Source organism: Salmo trutta, chromosome 19 (assembly GCF_901001165.1).
Source record: "Salmo trutta chromosome 19, fSalTru1.1, whole genome shotgun sequence".
Lineage (NCBI taxonomy): Eukaryota > Metazoa > Chordata > Actinopteri > Salmoniformes > Salmonidae > Salmo > Salmo trutta.
Window position 1 is genome coordinate 29,524,978 of NC_042975.1, and position 16,487 is coordinate 29,541,464.

Genomic DNA, 16,487 nt, shown 5'->3' on the forward strand with positions numbered 1-16,487 from the left:
ATGTAAAAAAAGAACGATAGCAAAAATTTGTTATGTAAAAATTATTTCATACTCCACATTTAGGGGGGCCACAAGGGGGTCCAAAATTGTTGTCACAGGGGCACTGGCCCCCCCTGACCCTCCCCCCCAGAACTGCTAGTGCCTGGTGCCCCTCCAACTCTTTGCTGATAAAGAGTTGGAGGGACACCAGGCACCTCAATGGTGCTGCCCAGATAGGCCTGCTTACGTCTTTATCTGTAGGATCAACCCGACCACTCACACCCCCCTGGTCCCCCGCCCAAACTGGGGAGCTTGTTTCCACAGTAACTGGGCTAAGTTGTCGCCCCCACCTCTGTCCTCACCCCAAACCGTGTCACCCGACACCTCCCACGTGCATCATACATATTTATTTCAATTTTGTTGAAATGTGATACAAATATTGTGTCAGAAAATATGCCAACCACAATGAATGCTCCTGAAAGATGGTTGCAGTTATGTTTGATATGTAGATGACTCAAACCACTAACATTTACATCAAGAAGAGTCATTGCATAATATTCAGTTGAAATCAGCTGCTGATAGTTGGATACCCTTTCCTTTGTTGTCAAGATCTAAGACACAATTGATTGCATTTGCCATGACGTGAATTATAAAGTATTTGTAGTGGAGAGGAACTGTCAAATATTATACAGTACCAGTCAAAAGTTTGGACACACCTACTCATAACAGGGTTTTTCTTTATTTTTGTAATGAATACTCAGGGAGAAAAAGGTGCAGATTTACGCGCAGAGCGCGGCAGATGTTTATTAAGAAATCGTGGTCACAGGCAGGCAATGGTCAAACACAGGTAGGCAGTCAAAAACAAACAATACCTCACAACCATACAAACAGAAAGAACTGAACTAACTAGGGAGCTGATGAGACCAGGTGAGAAACGAACACAGGTGAAAACAATGAACAAAAATGAAAGACAGGGCTACGTTCCAGAACACAAAGAAACAGGGCTACGTTCCAGAACACAAAGAAAAAGAACACAAGGTTGACTAAGAAAAGAAAAGCAGAACCTTGCCATTTTTACAATTTTCTACATTATAGAATAATAGTGAATACATCACAACTATGAAATAACACATATGGAATCATGTAGTAACAAAAAAAGTATTAAACAAATCAAAATATATGTTATATTTGAGATTCTTCAAAGTAGCCACCCTTTGCCTTGATGACAGGTTTGCACACTCTTGGCATTCTCTCAACCAGCTTCAGCTGGAATTCTTTTCAATTAATAGATGTGCCTTGTTAAAAGTTAATTTGTGGAATTTCTTTCCTTCTTAATGCATTGTGTTGTGACAAGGTAGGGGTGCTATACAGAAGATAGCCCTATTTGGTAAAAGACCAAGTCCATATTATGGCAATAACAGCTTAACTAAACATAGAAACAACAGTCAATCATTACCTTAAGACATGAAGGTCAGTAAATCTGGAAAATTTCAAGAACTTTAAAAGTTTCTTCAAGTGCAGTCGCAAAAACCATCAAACGCTATAATGAAACTGGCTCTCATGAGGACCGTCACAGGAAAGGAAGACCCACAGTTACCTCTGCTGCAGATGATAAGTTCATTAGAGTTAACTGCACCTCAGAAATTGCAGCCCAAATAAATGCTTCACAGAGTTCAAGTAACAGACGCATCTCAACATCAACTGTTCAGAGGAGGCTGCGTGAATCAGGCCTTCATGGTCGAATTGCTGCAAAGAAACCACTACTAAAGGACACCAATAAGAAGAAGAGACTTACTTGGGCCATGAAACACGAGCAATGGACATTAGACCGGTGGATATCTGTCCTTTGGTCTGATGAGTCCAAAGTTTAGATTTTTGGTTCCAACTGCCATGTCTTTGTGAGACGCAAAGTAGGTGAATGGATGATCTCCGCACGTGGGGTTCCCACCGTGAAGCATGGAGGAGGTGTGATGGTGTGGGGGTGCTTTGCTGATGACACTGTCAGTGATTTATTTCGAATTCAAGGCACACTTAACCAGCATGGCTACCGCTGCATTCTGCAGCGATACGCCATCCCATCTGGTTTGAGTTTGGTGGAACTATCATTTGTTTTTCAACAGGACAATGACCCAAAATACACCCCCAGGCTTTATAATTGCTATTTGACCAAGGAGAGTGATGGAGTGCTGAATCAGATGACCTGGCCTCCACAGTCATCCGACCTCAACCCAACTGAGATGGTTTGGGATGAGTTGGACCGCAAAGTGAAGAAAAAGTAGCCAATAAGTGCTCAGCATATGTGGGAACTCCTTCAAGACTGTTTGAAAAGCATTCCTCATAAAGCTGTCATTGTAAATAAGAATTTGTTCTTAACTGATTTGCCTAGTTCAATAAAGGTTAAATAAAATAAAACATTAAAAGCTGTTTGAGAGAATGCCAAAAGTGTGCAAAGCTGTCATCAAGGCAAAGGGTGGCTACTTTGAAGAATCTAAAATATACAATATATTTTGATTTGTTTAACACTTTTTTGTTACTACATGATTCCATGTGTTATTTCATAGTTTTGATGTCTTCACGATTATTCTACAATGTAGAAAACAGTAAAAATAAAGAAAAACCCTGGAATGAGTAGGTGTGTCCGAATACATTTTTGAAAGTTTTAAGACTGAAATTATTTCAGTTGGCTGTTTCTTAGGATGTCCACTTAAGGTCATAATGTTTAATTATTCAGTGACTTCAATAACCAGTTCAGTGGAGGTCATGTTTTAACAATAGGTCATGTTTGCTTGGGTGAGTTTGAATGTTGACAAAAGAGACATAGACAATTTGTTAAACAAAATGCAAGCTGGAAATAAATCTGCCAAAATAAGGCCAAAAAAACGGGAGAAAAACATTTCTTAAGAAAAACTTGCTTTGGAATGGGTGTGTACAGGGGCATGGAGGGGTGTCAGATGAGATATCAAACACCTGATGTTGCAAAACTGTTTGGGGTCTGATTAGAAGGGGTGGGGCACATCATTAGATCAGAGGCAAACGGGACAAGACCCAGAGCATGATAGATAAGGGGGCCACAGCTCTGATGTCATCACCATATGCAAATGATCTGGTGGCCTTAAAGGACACCTTTGCGAGCTGTCATGAGTCTGTGAACAACGTGGTGGTGTTGGAGACGTGCTGGCTGTTGTAAACCAGAGCAGCGTGGTAATAGAAAACAACCAACGCCCTTAATTAACACTTTCTTTCTTCAAGAGGAGAGAGGACAACGCAGACAGACCAGACATGGAGGTGAGGTGAACATTTAAAGGCCCACTATGTGAAATTTACAGACGTTTTGATCACTTAACCCAGTCACGCTAAACCTCTGAAGCTGTCAATTGGGCTTCATTTGAAGGGGATAATTAGGGGAGAGAGCTGATGTTTAGTGGTTTAGAGAAGGTCCTCTATTAAGATGCTCTGCAAGTGGTTTCTTTTAGTTAACTACAAGCAATTACATTAAGAAAACTCATGTACATGGTATCGGTATATAATGCAATGTGGGATCTGCTCTTGGTTAGTCTTGCAATAGGACTTCAATAGATTTGATTAAGAAATTGATGTGGATCATGCAAGAAAATATCATTCTGTAATATAGCATGCATATTGTATTCATTCCCTGGGTGGTTGACTTCTCAGAATATGTTATAACACATTGATAACATATTGACTCAACCCTGTTTCTGTACATATTTGTTTGTGTATTTATTTAATATGTAATATCCATAATTTTATCCCCAATAGGTTTATTCATTTAGGCAATGTCATCATGGGACATTGTTCGTTAGTCTTGTACCCTGGACAGGATATCATCATATACTGTAAGTTCGTTATGGTGACACTACAGTATAGATGATGTACTATCCAGGGTCTCATTCCCCCTCCGGATACTATCAGAACACACACACAAGCTGTTGACGGTTGGAAGCTAGAGGGTGGCAATCTAACCGTTACCATTACTGAGTTTTAGCAATGGTAAGGGTTCTATTGATGCCTCTCAATGTCATAGCTACAATAGTACACCCATGGACGGATGCTGCTGGCGGTTGGAAGCTAGAGGGTGGCGCTCAAACCGTTACCATTACTGAGTTTTAGCAATGGTAAGGGTTCTAATGCTGCTTCTCAATGTCATCTGGAGTTGCGTTAAAGGAAACTAAAAACTGGTGGACTGGTCTCGTCTTCCTGGCAAGAAGTCGCATTTGATTACAACACCTTAGTGATACCAAGAGCCAAAGTTGTGTTTAAGAGCTGATTTTGATATTGTAAGATGCTTGTTGACTTGTGAAATAATGTTTAAAATTAAAAACCAAAGAATGACTATCAATGTCTTGGTGTACATCTCACTCTGAATGTTAAATACTGTACCAAGGTTACCACCTCAATGCATGGACAGGTTACACATATGAAATTGTATGAAAGCATACATATTATTTTTTTAAATTTATTTATCATTTCATATACTCCTTGCAAAGCAGTTGGTTTGTCTAATTGAAGATTACCTCTAGTATTCTGCACTAAACATACGGTTGTTAGGAGTGTAACTGCCAGTGTAATCAATGGAGAGCAGCTGTTTCTGTAGACAGAGTGAACTGAGACATTACAGCCCTCTTTCTCCCCCTCTTCTTCTCACCGTCTCACTCTCTCTCTTCATTGAGACACCCCAGCCCTCCCTCTCTTTATCTCTCTCTCTCTTTGGCCTTGCTTTAGGCCACACACTTGTTTTTCATCAAGATAGCCTGGATAGTGACAGCGCATAGAGCAAACTTACAGGGAGGGGGAGAAATTAACCTATTTACCATTATCTGACCGATTTTACCAGCAGGTTAGCGCTCTATTTTACCAACGGTTTAGCGCTCTATTTTACCAACGGTTTAGCGCTCTATTTTACCACCAGCAGGTTAGCGCTCTATTTTACCACCAGCAGGTTAGCGCTCTATTTTACCACCAGCAGGTTAGCGCTCTATTTTACCACCAGCAGGTTAGCGCTCTATTTTACCACCAGCAGGTTAGCGCTCTATCTTACCACCAGCAGGTTAGCGCTCTATTTTACCAGCAGGTTAGCGCTCTATCTTACCACCAGCAGGTTAGCGCTCTATTTTACCACCAGCAGGTTAGCGCTCTATTTTACCACCAGCAGGTTAGCGCTCTATCTTACCACCAGCAGGTTAGCGCTCTATCTTACCACCAGCAGGTTAGCGCTCTATTTTACCACCAGCAGGTTAGCGCTCTATTTTACCACCAGCAGGTTAGCGCTCTATTTTACCACCAGCAGGTTAGCGCTCTATTTTACCACCAGCAGGTTAGCGCTCTATTTTACCACCAGCAGGTTAGCGCTCTATCTTACCACCAGCAGGTTAGCGCTCTATTTTACCACCAGCAGGTTAGCGCTCTATTTTACCACCAGCAGGTTAGCGCTCTATCTTACCACCAGCAGGTTAGCGCTCTATTTTACCAGCAGGTTAGCGCTCTATTTTGAATTCCATTAAAGAGAAACAATTCAGTCCTCAGGGGTTTTGCTTTGAGAGAGAATAAGAAGGAAAGATAGAAAGAGAGCGAGAGAGAAAGGGATAGAAATCAAGGCTTGAGGGGACAGCAATGCTATTGTCAGCTGACAGAGAAAGAGTGAGAGGAGAGAGACAGGGGGTGGATAGCACAACAGGGACATTCGACAGACAGAACGTGACTGTGCTACTCCCAGTTCAATCATCACAGGGCCAGGTGAGGCAGAGGTCTACTGCCAAGAGGAAGGTTCTGGGAGCCTAAAATACAACATGAACCTTTTCACAGTTCACCTCACCACACACACACACACCAAAATATACCATTTAAAAAATAGAGGTTATAATTACAAGATAATATGTTACAGAATCTCTGAAAGACAAACCAGTGGAAAATATATGCAAAAATATACGCACGTCATCCTTTACTCAAGAGCAATGCTTATGCAAGAATACAGTATGATGACATTTGAGAGAAGTGACTGTAGAAAAGGCCGGGAACAAGTTCAAGGGGAGAGAGCTGTCACTCTGTGTTTCCATTAACTCTCAATAGCTGACTCACGACGAGCACTCACAAGCTCTCAGCAGCACAGTTTAGCTGTAGGTCTGTCCACAGTCAAGCAATAGAAACCAGTCAGATCTTTCATTGAATATAGTATCCAAAGAATCCATAGAGTACAAGAGTGTTAATTTCCAACACACTAGGCCACCATAATACTGTGTTTGCCCCAGATGATCAAAATACTCTGTTTCCCATAATCCTCTTCAATTCTTCACCTTCACTGAGAGCCTCAGCTTGACCTCCCTGAGGAACACAGTGCTAAGGTCCTCTCCAGCCTCTCTGGCTATCCTGGAAACCATCTGACCAGCCTGGCCAATCACCACTTTCTGTCACCAGGAGAAATAAAAAAAACAGAGAAAAGGAAATACATTATATTAATATGAGCATGCATTTCAATATGATGCCAATGTTTTAAGTCCACAAGAGGACCCAAGTTACTACAGCAGATAAGAATAATTTATACTGTAATACTTACTCGGTCCTAACAACCAAATATACAGTAAATCAATGACTTTCAACTCTGTTATCATTCACTTAACTGAATGAAAACTAGAGAGTAGTCTGGTGCAGGGATCAAGTTTAAATCACTGAGCACTGCTGCACCACTGCAGATGTAGGCTAACATTCATCCAGTCTGTCTGACATGAAACAAGTATGGTTTAAAAAGGAGTCTGCTCAAATATTTACAAGTTATTACATGCTAAAGAACTCCAGGTATAGTGACTTGAAGCTAAAGAGTATGAAAAAACTGTTAATCTACACATGTAATCATCAGTCAGAGAACACATGGCTGAGCAGCTTCATCTCTTACACATTAGGGGGAAATGGTTGGGACAGGATACAGATCAGAGTTGGGGTCAATTCCATTTCAATTCAGTCAATTCAGGAAGCACATTGAAATTCCTATTACAATTTCCCCCGTTGTTCGGAACTGAAATTTAAATGTTCCGTTTACTTCCTAACTGAATTTAAATGGAATTGACCCCAAACCTGACAGAGATGTCATGTAAAAGCAAGCTGTAGAATCACTATGGGAATGTGATGTAAGGGGGGAGGGGAAGAAGTCAAAAAACAGCCGGTTCAGATGAACTATCTGTCGACACATTGACAGGCCTGTGTGAAATGCCACACACACAGAGCATGGAACCTCGATCCGTCTGCGAGAAAGTTACCGTTACTTCTCTCCTTCTTGTCTTTATCTTCTTCCACTGATGACTTCTCACATGTTCATTAGTAACTGGGTAGTTAGGTTGGTGGGGGTGTCATTGACATGTTTCACAACAGGGGACATATACAGCGCCATCTGTAATTATTGGAACCATGAAATATTGTTTCTTCTTTTGGCTCTCTACTCCAAACAATGATTATGAAGTTAAAGGACAGATTGTCAAATTTTATTTGAGGGTATTTTAATCAATATATTTTAATGCATACTGTATATAAATTACAACACTTTTTGTAAATAGTCCCCCCATTTTATGGGAGCAAAAGTATTGGAACAAATTCACTTACAGTTGAAGTCGGAAGTTTACATACACTTAGGTTGGAGTCATTAAAAATAGTTTTTCAACCACTCCACAAATTTCTTGTTAACAAACTGTAGTTTTTGCAAGTCAATTAGGACATCTACTTTATGCATGACACAATTAATTGTTCTAACAATTGTTTACAGACAGATTATTTCACTTATAATTCACTGTATCACAATTGCAGTGGGTCAGAAGTTTACATACACTAAGTTGACTGTGCCTTTAAACAGATTGGAAAATTCCAGAAAATTATGTCATGGGTTTAGAAGCTTCTGATAGGCTAATTGACATCATTTGAGTCAATTGGAGGTGTACCTGTGGATGTATTTCAAGGCCTACCTTCAAACTCAGTGCCTCTTTGCGTGACCTCATGGGAAAATCAAAAGAAATCAGCCAAGACCTCAGAAAAAGAATTGTAGACCTCCACAAGTCTGGTTCATCCTTGGGAGCAATATCCAAACGCCTGAAGGTACCACGTTCATCTGTACAAACAACAGTTCGCAAGTATAAACACCATGGGACCACGCAGCCGTCAAACCGCTCAGTAAGGAGACGCGTTCTGTCTCCTAGAGATGAACGTACTTTGGTGCGAAAAGTGCAAATCAATCCCAGAACATCAGCAAAGGATCTTGTGAAGATGCTGGAGGAAACAGGTATAAAAGTATCTATATCCACAGTACAATGAGTCCTATATCAACATAACCTGAAAGGCCGCTCAGCAAGGAAGAAGCCACTGCTCCAAAACTGCCATAAAAAAGACAGACTACGGTTTGCAACTGCACATGGGGACAAAGCTCGTACTTTTTTGTCTTCTAGTCTGATGAAACAAAAATAGAATTGTTTGGCCATAATGACCATCATTATGTTTGGAGGAAAAAGGGGGATGCTTGCAAGCCGAAGAACACCATCCCAACCGTGAAGCACAGGGGTGGCAGCATCATGTTATGTGGGTGCTTTGCTACAGGAGGGACTGGTGCACTTCACAAAATAGATGGCATCATGAGGCAGGACAATTATGTGGATATATTGAAGCAACATCTCAAGACATCAGTCAGGAAGTTAAAGCTTGGTCGCAAAAGGGTCTTCCAAATGGACAATGACCCCAAGCATACTTCCAAAGTTGTGGCAAAATGGCTTAAGGACAACAAAGTCAAGGTATTGGAGTGGCCATCACAAAGCCCTGACCTCAATCCAATAGAAAATTTGTGGGCAGAACTGAAAAAGCGTGTGCGAGCAAGGAGGCCTACAAACCTGACTCAGTTACACCAGCTCTGTCAGGAGCAATGGACCAAAATTCACCCAACTTATTGTGGGAAGCTTGTGGAAGGCTACCCGAAACGTTTGACCCAAGTTAAACAATTTGAAGGCAATTTGAAGGCAATGCGGCCTTGTCTTCGGACGGTAAGTTGGTGGTTGTAGACATCCCTCTAGTGGTGTGGGGGCTGTGCTTTGGCAAAGTGGGTGGGGTTATATCCTGCCTGTTTGGCCGGGTCCGGGGGTATCATCGGATGGGGTCACAGTGTCTTCTGGTCCCTCCTGTCTCAGCCTCCAGTATTTATGCTGCAGTAGTTTATGTGTCGGGGGGCTAGGGTCAGTCTGTTACATCTGGAGTATTCTCTTGTCTTATCCGGTGTCCTGTGTGAATTTAAATATGCTCTCTCTAATTCTCTCTTTCTTTCTTTCTCTCGGAGGACCTGAGCCCTAGGACCATGCCTCAGGACTACCTGGCATGATGACTCCTTGCTGTCCCCAGTCCACCTGGCCATGCTGCTGCTCCAGTTTCAACTGTTCTGCCTGTGGCTACGGAACCCTGACCTGTTCACCTGACGTGCTTGTTGCACCCTCGACAACTACTATGATTATTATTATTTGACCATGCTGGTCATTTATGAACATTTTAACATCTTGACCATGTTCTGTTATAATATCCACCCGGCACAGCCAGAAGAGGACTGGCCACCCCTCATAGCCTGGTTCCTCTCTAGGTTTCTTCCTAGGTTTTTGGCCTTTCTAGGGAGTTTTTCCTAGGGAGTTTTTCCTAGCCACCGTGCTTCTTTCACATGCATTGCTTGCTGTTTGGGGTTTTAGGCTGGGTTTCTGTACAGCACTTTGAGATTTCAGCTGATGTACGAAGGGCTATATAAATAAATTTGATTTGATTTGAATGCTACCAAATACTAATTGAGTGTATGTAAACTTCTGACCCACTGGGAATGTGATGAAAAAAATAAAAGCTGAAATAAATCATTCTTTCTACTATTATTCTGACATTTCACATTCTTCAAATAAAGTGGTGATCCTAACTGACCTAAGACAGGGAATTTTTACTAGGATTAAATGTCAGGAATTGTGAAAAACTGAGTTTAAATGTATTTGGCTAAGGTGTATGTAAACTTCCTACTTCAACTGTATATATGTATTAAAGTAGTAAAAAGTTAGGTATTTGTTCCCATATTCATAGCATGCAATGACTACATCAAGGTTGTGACTCTACAAATTTGTTGGATGCATTTGCTCTTTGTTTTGGTTGTGTTTCAGATTATTTTGTGCCCAATAGAAATTAATGGTAAATAATGTATTGTGTCATTTTGGAGTCACTTTTATTGTAAATAAATGTGGATGCTACCATGATTACGGATAATCCTGAATGAATTGTGAATAATGATGAGTGAGAAAGCACAAATATTGTACCCCCAAGGCATGCTAACCTCTCACCATGACAATAACAGGGGAGGTTAGCATTATTTGGGGGGGTAATGATATTTGAGCGTCTATAACCTTCTCACTCATGATTCACCTAACTTTTTACTACTTTAATAAACATATATGTGAATTTTTCCCAAAACCTTTGCTCCCCTAAAATGGAGGGACTATGTACAAAAAGTGCTGTAATTTCTAAATGGTTCACCCGATATGAATGAAAACACTTTAACCTCATAGTCATTGTTTGAGTTCAAATCCAAAATGTTGAAGTATACAGCAATTTTTTTTTATAAATGCTTCACTGTCCCAATAATTACAGAGGGCACTGTATCTAAATCAACATTCAAAATATTACTGAAAATGCCATGTGACTTTCTTTCTTCACATACAGTTTTACTGCTATATCCAGCTCTCCATTGGTAGTACTACTGTGAGTATTTCTCTATATGTGCTACAATGTTTATGTCTGGCACATAATCATCATATATTAGGGACTAAAGAGTAAATCATTGTGATTCGACACTGGACCTACAATACATCTCAAGCTGGGATAGAAGATAGCTCTTGACAGTTAAAATGGTTGACATGCACACGCACTACATCTACATGTGGCTATGAGTGCAGTGTATTGTCTGGCTGTGAAGACGGCGTGCGTCCATAATGACAAGTCACCTGTGTCATTGTGTAGGGCACTTCTTTGGGCAGATACTCGAGAAGCTTCTCTCTGACAGTGTTGGTGCAGACCTCCTCAGGAGTCTGGTTAGTCAGAACGTCACTGTGGTATTGCCAAGAACCAGGCTTTGACCCCACTACTAGGTACCTCTGTAGGACAGACAGACAGACATGATGTCTATAGTAATATTAGTTGTCACACATCAACATAGACACAATTGCTTTCCATGGGTTTTAAAGAACTTGAATTATTCCACGAGTGTACTTGTCTACTTGGTATCAGATTTGCTTTTAGTCCGTATATGACCATAAGCTACCATCACCTTCAGTGTCTCCACATCCTCTCTATCCACAGCAGAGAGCATGAAGACATCCTTGAAGTGGGCCCAGCCCTGTTGGGTCTTCAGAGCGCTCACTTGCTCCTTACTCAGCCCTGACTGGGCCTCACTGCCCTCACCAGGAGCCACATCACCACCTGGCTTGCCCTCATCTCCAGACCCTGGTGTCCTGGTCTCCCTGTCCGTCCTCCTCTCAGCACAGGGGGGCTTGATCACACTGCGGACCTGCAGCTTCCGCCCATTCACCACTCCACATGTCAGATCCGCTGTAATCTCCAACAACCTGCTCTTGCTCTTCAGCGAGTCAACCTGTACAATACACAGTAGAGGGTTCATGTAACAATTCATATGTAGTAGACAGTTCCTAGTATATTACATGGTAATAATGCATTATATCATATGACAACCACGATCTCACCTCAGTGCATATGATCAGTGCTATGATTGACTTTAAGATGAGGCCATGGAGAGAGGATGAGGTTTGCATGTGTTTGCTACATAAATAGAGAAGTACCTTATTGAGAACTAGGACTGCTGGGACATCTGGGTACTGGGTCAGGCATATCAGGACCTCAAACTCTAGCTTGTTGCAGGCCCACTTGTCCGACACATCCACCATTATCACCACTGAAGAGATAACAACAAGAAGAGGACATAAACACAATGCAGTGCATTGTCATTTGCGAGAAAAAAAATATTTCTTTCAAAGGAACTGCAAAATGTGTGGGACCACATATTGTTTAAAAAGCGTAGACTAGATTGTCTGAAAAGCAATAGCCTTACAGCAGTCATCTGTGTGCCCGAAAAGTGAAGAATCGTACAGTACCAAGGTCAGCTTCCTTGACTGTATTCCAAGGATCCTCGAGGAGAGACTTCTCCAGCTGGTGTCTGTGGAGAAGATAAATAGCCCGTTGGAGATTTGCCTATTTCATTTTATGCACTGCAATACCACAGTAATGAAACCGGTGTAACAAATCACCTCTTGACTTTTGAAGGTGTAGTAAGTCCAGGAGTGTCCAGTAAAATCTAGAGAGAGAATGTATAAGTATGCATGTACAGTTGAAGTCAGAAGTTTACATACACCTCAGCCAAATACATTTAAACTCAGTTTTTCACAATTCCTGACATTTAATCGTAGTAAAATGTCCCTATCTTAGGTCAGTTAGGGTCACCACTTTGTTTTGAAGAATGTGAAATGTCAGAATAATAGTAGAGAGAATGATTTATTTCAGCTTTTATTTCTTTCATCATATTCCCAGTGGGTCAGAAGTTTACATACACTCAATTAGTATTTGGTAGCATTGCTGTAACGCCCTGGCCATAGAGAGGGGTTTTTGTTCTTTATTTCGGTTAGGCCAGGGTGTTACATTGGGTGGGCGTTCTATGTTCCTTTTTCTATGTTTTTGTATTTCTTTGTTTTGGGCCATGTGTGGCTCCCAATCAGGCACAGCTGAAGTTCGTTGTTGCTAAATTGGGAGTCAAACATAAGGAGCATGTTTTTCCTTTGGGTTTTGTGGGTAATTGTTTCTGTTAGTGTTTTGCACCTGACAGGACTGTTTGGCTGTCGGTTTTCTTGTTTTGTTTTTATAGTGTTCTTTCTTTTTAAATATTCAATGATGAACACTAACTCCGCTGCACCTTGGTCTACTCTCTCTCACGACAGCCATTACAATTGCCTTCAAATTGTTTAACTTGGGTCAAACATTTCGGGTAGCCTTCCACAAGCTTCCCACAATAAGTTGGGTGAATTTTGGCCCATTCCTCCTGACAGAGCTGGTGTAACTGAGTCAGGTTTGTAGGCCTCCTTGCTCGCACACACTTTTTCAGTTCTGCCCACAAATGTTCTATAGGATTGAGGTCAGGGCTTTATGTTGGCCACTCCAATACCTTGACTTTGTTGTCCTTAAGCCATTTTGCCACAACTTTGGAAGTATGCTTGGGGTCATTGTCCATTTGGAAGACCCATTTGCGACCAAGCTTTAACTTCCTGACTGATGTCTTGAGATGTTGCTTCAATATATCCACATAATTGTCCTGCCTCATGATGCCATCTATTTTGTAAAGTGCACCAGTCCCTCCTGCAGCAAAGCACCCCCACAACATGATGCTGCCTCCCCCGTGCTTCACGGTTGGGATGATGTTCTTCGGCTTGCAAGCCTCCCCCTTTTTCCTCCAAACATAACGATGGTCTTTATGGCCATTTTTTGTTTCATCAGACCAGAGGACATTTCTCCAAAAAGTACAATCTTTGTTCCCATGTGCAGTTGCAAACCGTAGTCTGGCTTTTTTTTATGGCGGTTTTGGAGCAGTGGCTTCTTCCTTGCTGAGCGGCCTTTCAGGTTATGTCGATATAGGACTCATTTTACAATGGATATAGATACCGTTGCACCTGTTTCCTCCAGCATCTTCACAAGGTCCTTTGCTGTTGTTCTGGGATTGATTTGCACTTTTCACACCAAAGTACGTTCATCTCTAGGAGACAGAACGCGTCTCCTTCCTGAGCGGTATGCCGGCTGCATGGTCCATGGTGTTTATACTTGCGTACTATTGTTTGTAAAGATGAACGTGGTACCTTCAGACTTTTGGAAATTGCTCCCAAGGATGAACCAGACTTGTGGAGGTCTACAATAATGTTTTCTGAGGTATTGGCTGATTTCTTTTGATTTTCCCATGATGTCAAACAAAGAGGCACTGAGATTGAAGGTAGGCCTTGAAATACATCCACAGGTACACCTCCAATTGACTCAAACTATGTCAATTAGCCTATCAGAAGCTTCTAAAGCCATGACATAATTTTCTGGAATTTTCCAAGCTGTTTAAAGGCACAGTCAACTTAGTGTAGGTAAACTTCTGACCCACTGGAATTGTGATACAGTGAATTATAAGTGAAATAATCTGTCTGTAAACAATTGTTGGAAAAATGACTTGTGTCATGCACAAAGTAGATGTCCTAACCAACTTGCACAAACTACAGTTTGTTAACAAGAAATTTGTGGAGTGGTTGAAAAACAAGTTTTAATGACTCCAACCTAAGTGTATGTAAACTTCCGACTTCAACTGTATAAGTGTGGTTATCTAATAAATATAACGTTTGTATATTGGACAGATACTGTACATAATGTAACACAGCACTGATAAAATAATGAACAATTGCCAAATTTCTGCTATGCTCAATGCATGGTCTGAGAGGTGATTCTCACTTACAATCTGTGTGTCATCTACTGTGAGAACACCGAGGGCACGGGACCGTGTGGTATGCCCTTTCTTGGAAACAGCGAACACCTATGAGAGATCATGTTCAAAGAAACTGGTGTTAATGGAAAATAAACTCCAGGCTGACTGATGCCATGATGTTTACAGCTTAAACTGAAGAAACTGGCCAGTACAATAAAGTGGACTACCTTTCTGCCAAGCTGTTGGTTGGACAGTGTGGACTTCCCAGCATTTGGATGCACCAATAATGGCCACTCTTAAAACCTTTGATTTCTCTGGTTGATCTGGATCCTTCACCAGCCATGATATTTGCTTAGCTGAAACAAGAGTTTAGGGGTTGACATCAGAAATATGAGTAAAATATGAGGTACATAATACAGATCTACAGAATAAAGGGGCATATGTAATATTCATACTATAGTCTACACATTCAGTGCGCAGCATTTGCATAAGTAGCAACTGTACTACTATGCCCGGAGGTAACCCTCTTTTGTTTTCAGAGGCAGCAGCAGCAGTTGTGATTACCGCTGTCGGGCGGAACTGAGGCTGGATAGTGATAAAGACTGTCATCTGTCTCTGCCGCTTTGCCTTTCGCCAGTCTGCTCAAAAACGCATCCGATGTAATAAAACAGGCGGGGGTGAAGCAAAAACCCTGTCCATTATTGGTGCCTGGACGACGGGCAGCCCATCCTAAACCAAAGCAACAGAAAGAGACATCGAGAACATCATCATCACTGCGTGTCCCTGCCAGGTAACTGATGCAACGGCTGTGCCTAGTTTACAATGGCGCAGGAATCAGATTTTAAAAAAGTATTATAATTATAGCTAAATGACATGTATGTAACCTGACATCAATGGAGCTATTTCCTCAAAATGAAATAAAAAGCTAGCTGGATAAGGCATGGCTGTCAAGAAAATCTAATTATCGCAGACCCATTCCAGTTAATGTATTATTTCAGACAAAATAAAATATATTTCTGGTTGGTGGGAAGGCTATTACATTTATATGATCGCTTATTAATTTGAGAGAAAGCTAAGCAGATAAGGTAGAAGATGACTGACCCGTTCTGAGAAACGGTGACACATTTAACAGTGGCGCAGAGATGCTGAAAGCAACTCTCGGAAAATATACAGATTTTCGGAAAATCGAGATGCTCACACGGAAATCCATTTATGATATAAACTTATCTTGCCTAGTTATCGATGAAATTCCAACATATTTCGGTGACACTATCCGAAACGCAAGGTTACTTCATGCATTATTGTTTTCGTTCATATTGCACTTAGGGGGGCAGCCATGATGGATAAACAAAAGAGTGGTTTTGTCTGTGGAAGAGGTTCTGCTTGGTTGTTGTGGCGAGCTTTTGGCTTTACCGCCCACTAGCGAACAAGAGGAGGAAACGCTATTGATCTTTATTGCTCGACTTCTGATGCCATCTCCTGTCAAATACTCTCTCAGTCTCAACCCCAATGGAAACACTGAATTTTGGATCACATTATAGAAAACCACATAATGTAGAAATATGCATTCAATAGCTGACACATCACAAACAATTTAAAGCTGTCTTCAGTTTGAGAGGAATGCCCGTGTGGCTCAGTTGGTAGAGCATGGTGTTTGCAAAGCCAGGGTTGTGGGTTCAATTCCCACGGGGGACTAGTACGGAAAATACAAATTTATGAAATGTATGCATTCACTACTGTAAGTCGCTCTGGATAAGAGCGTCTGCTAAAATGTTAAAACTGTAAAGTGCTGCACCTGAGAAGGAGCAGCTCTCTGCATTACATCCATGATAAATAATGTGTCTTCTGAGCCATTGCTTTTGGCCATAATAGCAATCTCTCTGCTGCTTATCTCTGGCAAATTCATTTATTTATTTTTTATTTAACCTTTATTTAACTAGGCAAGTCAGTTAAAAACAAATTCTTATTTACAATGACGGCCTACCAAAAGGCAAAAGTC

General features: G+C 41.3%; 1 long non-coding RNA gene and 1 pseudogene across 1 annotated transcript; one reads left to right on the top strand and one right to left on the bottom strand.

The window, feature by feature from the left end:
* The first annotated feature begins 3,094 nt into the window (after positions 1 to 3,094).
* Positions 3,095 to 5,626, top strand: LOC115154308 (uncharacterized). The gene is made up of 2 exons (XR_003867866.1): positions 3,095 to 5,068; positions 5,471 to 5,626. It is a non-coding gene; the product is annotated as an uncharacterized LOC115154308 (long non-coding RNA).
* A 205-nt stretch (positions 5,627 to 5,831) lies between these two features.
* On the bottom strand, positions 5,832 to 15,838 carry LOC115154307 (GTPase Era, mitochondrial-like; annotated as a pseudogene).
* Between the last annotated feature and the right edge of the window lie 649 nt (positions 15,839 to 16,487).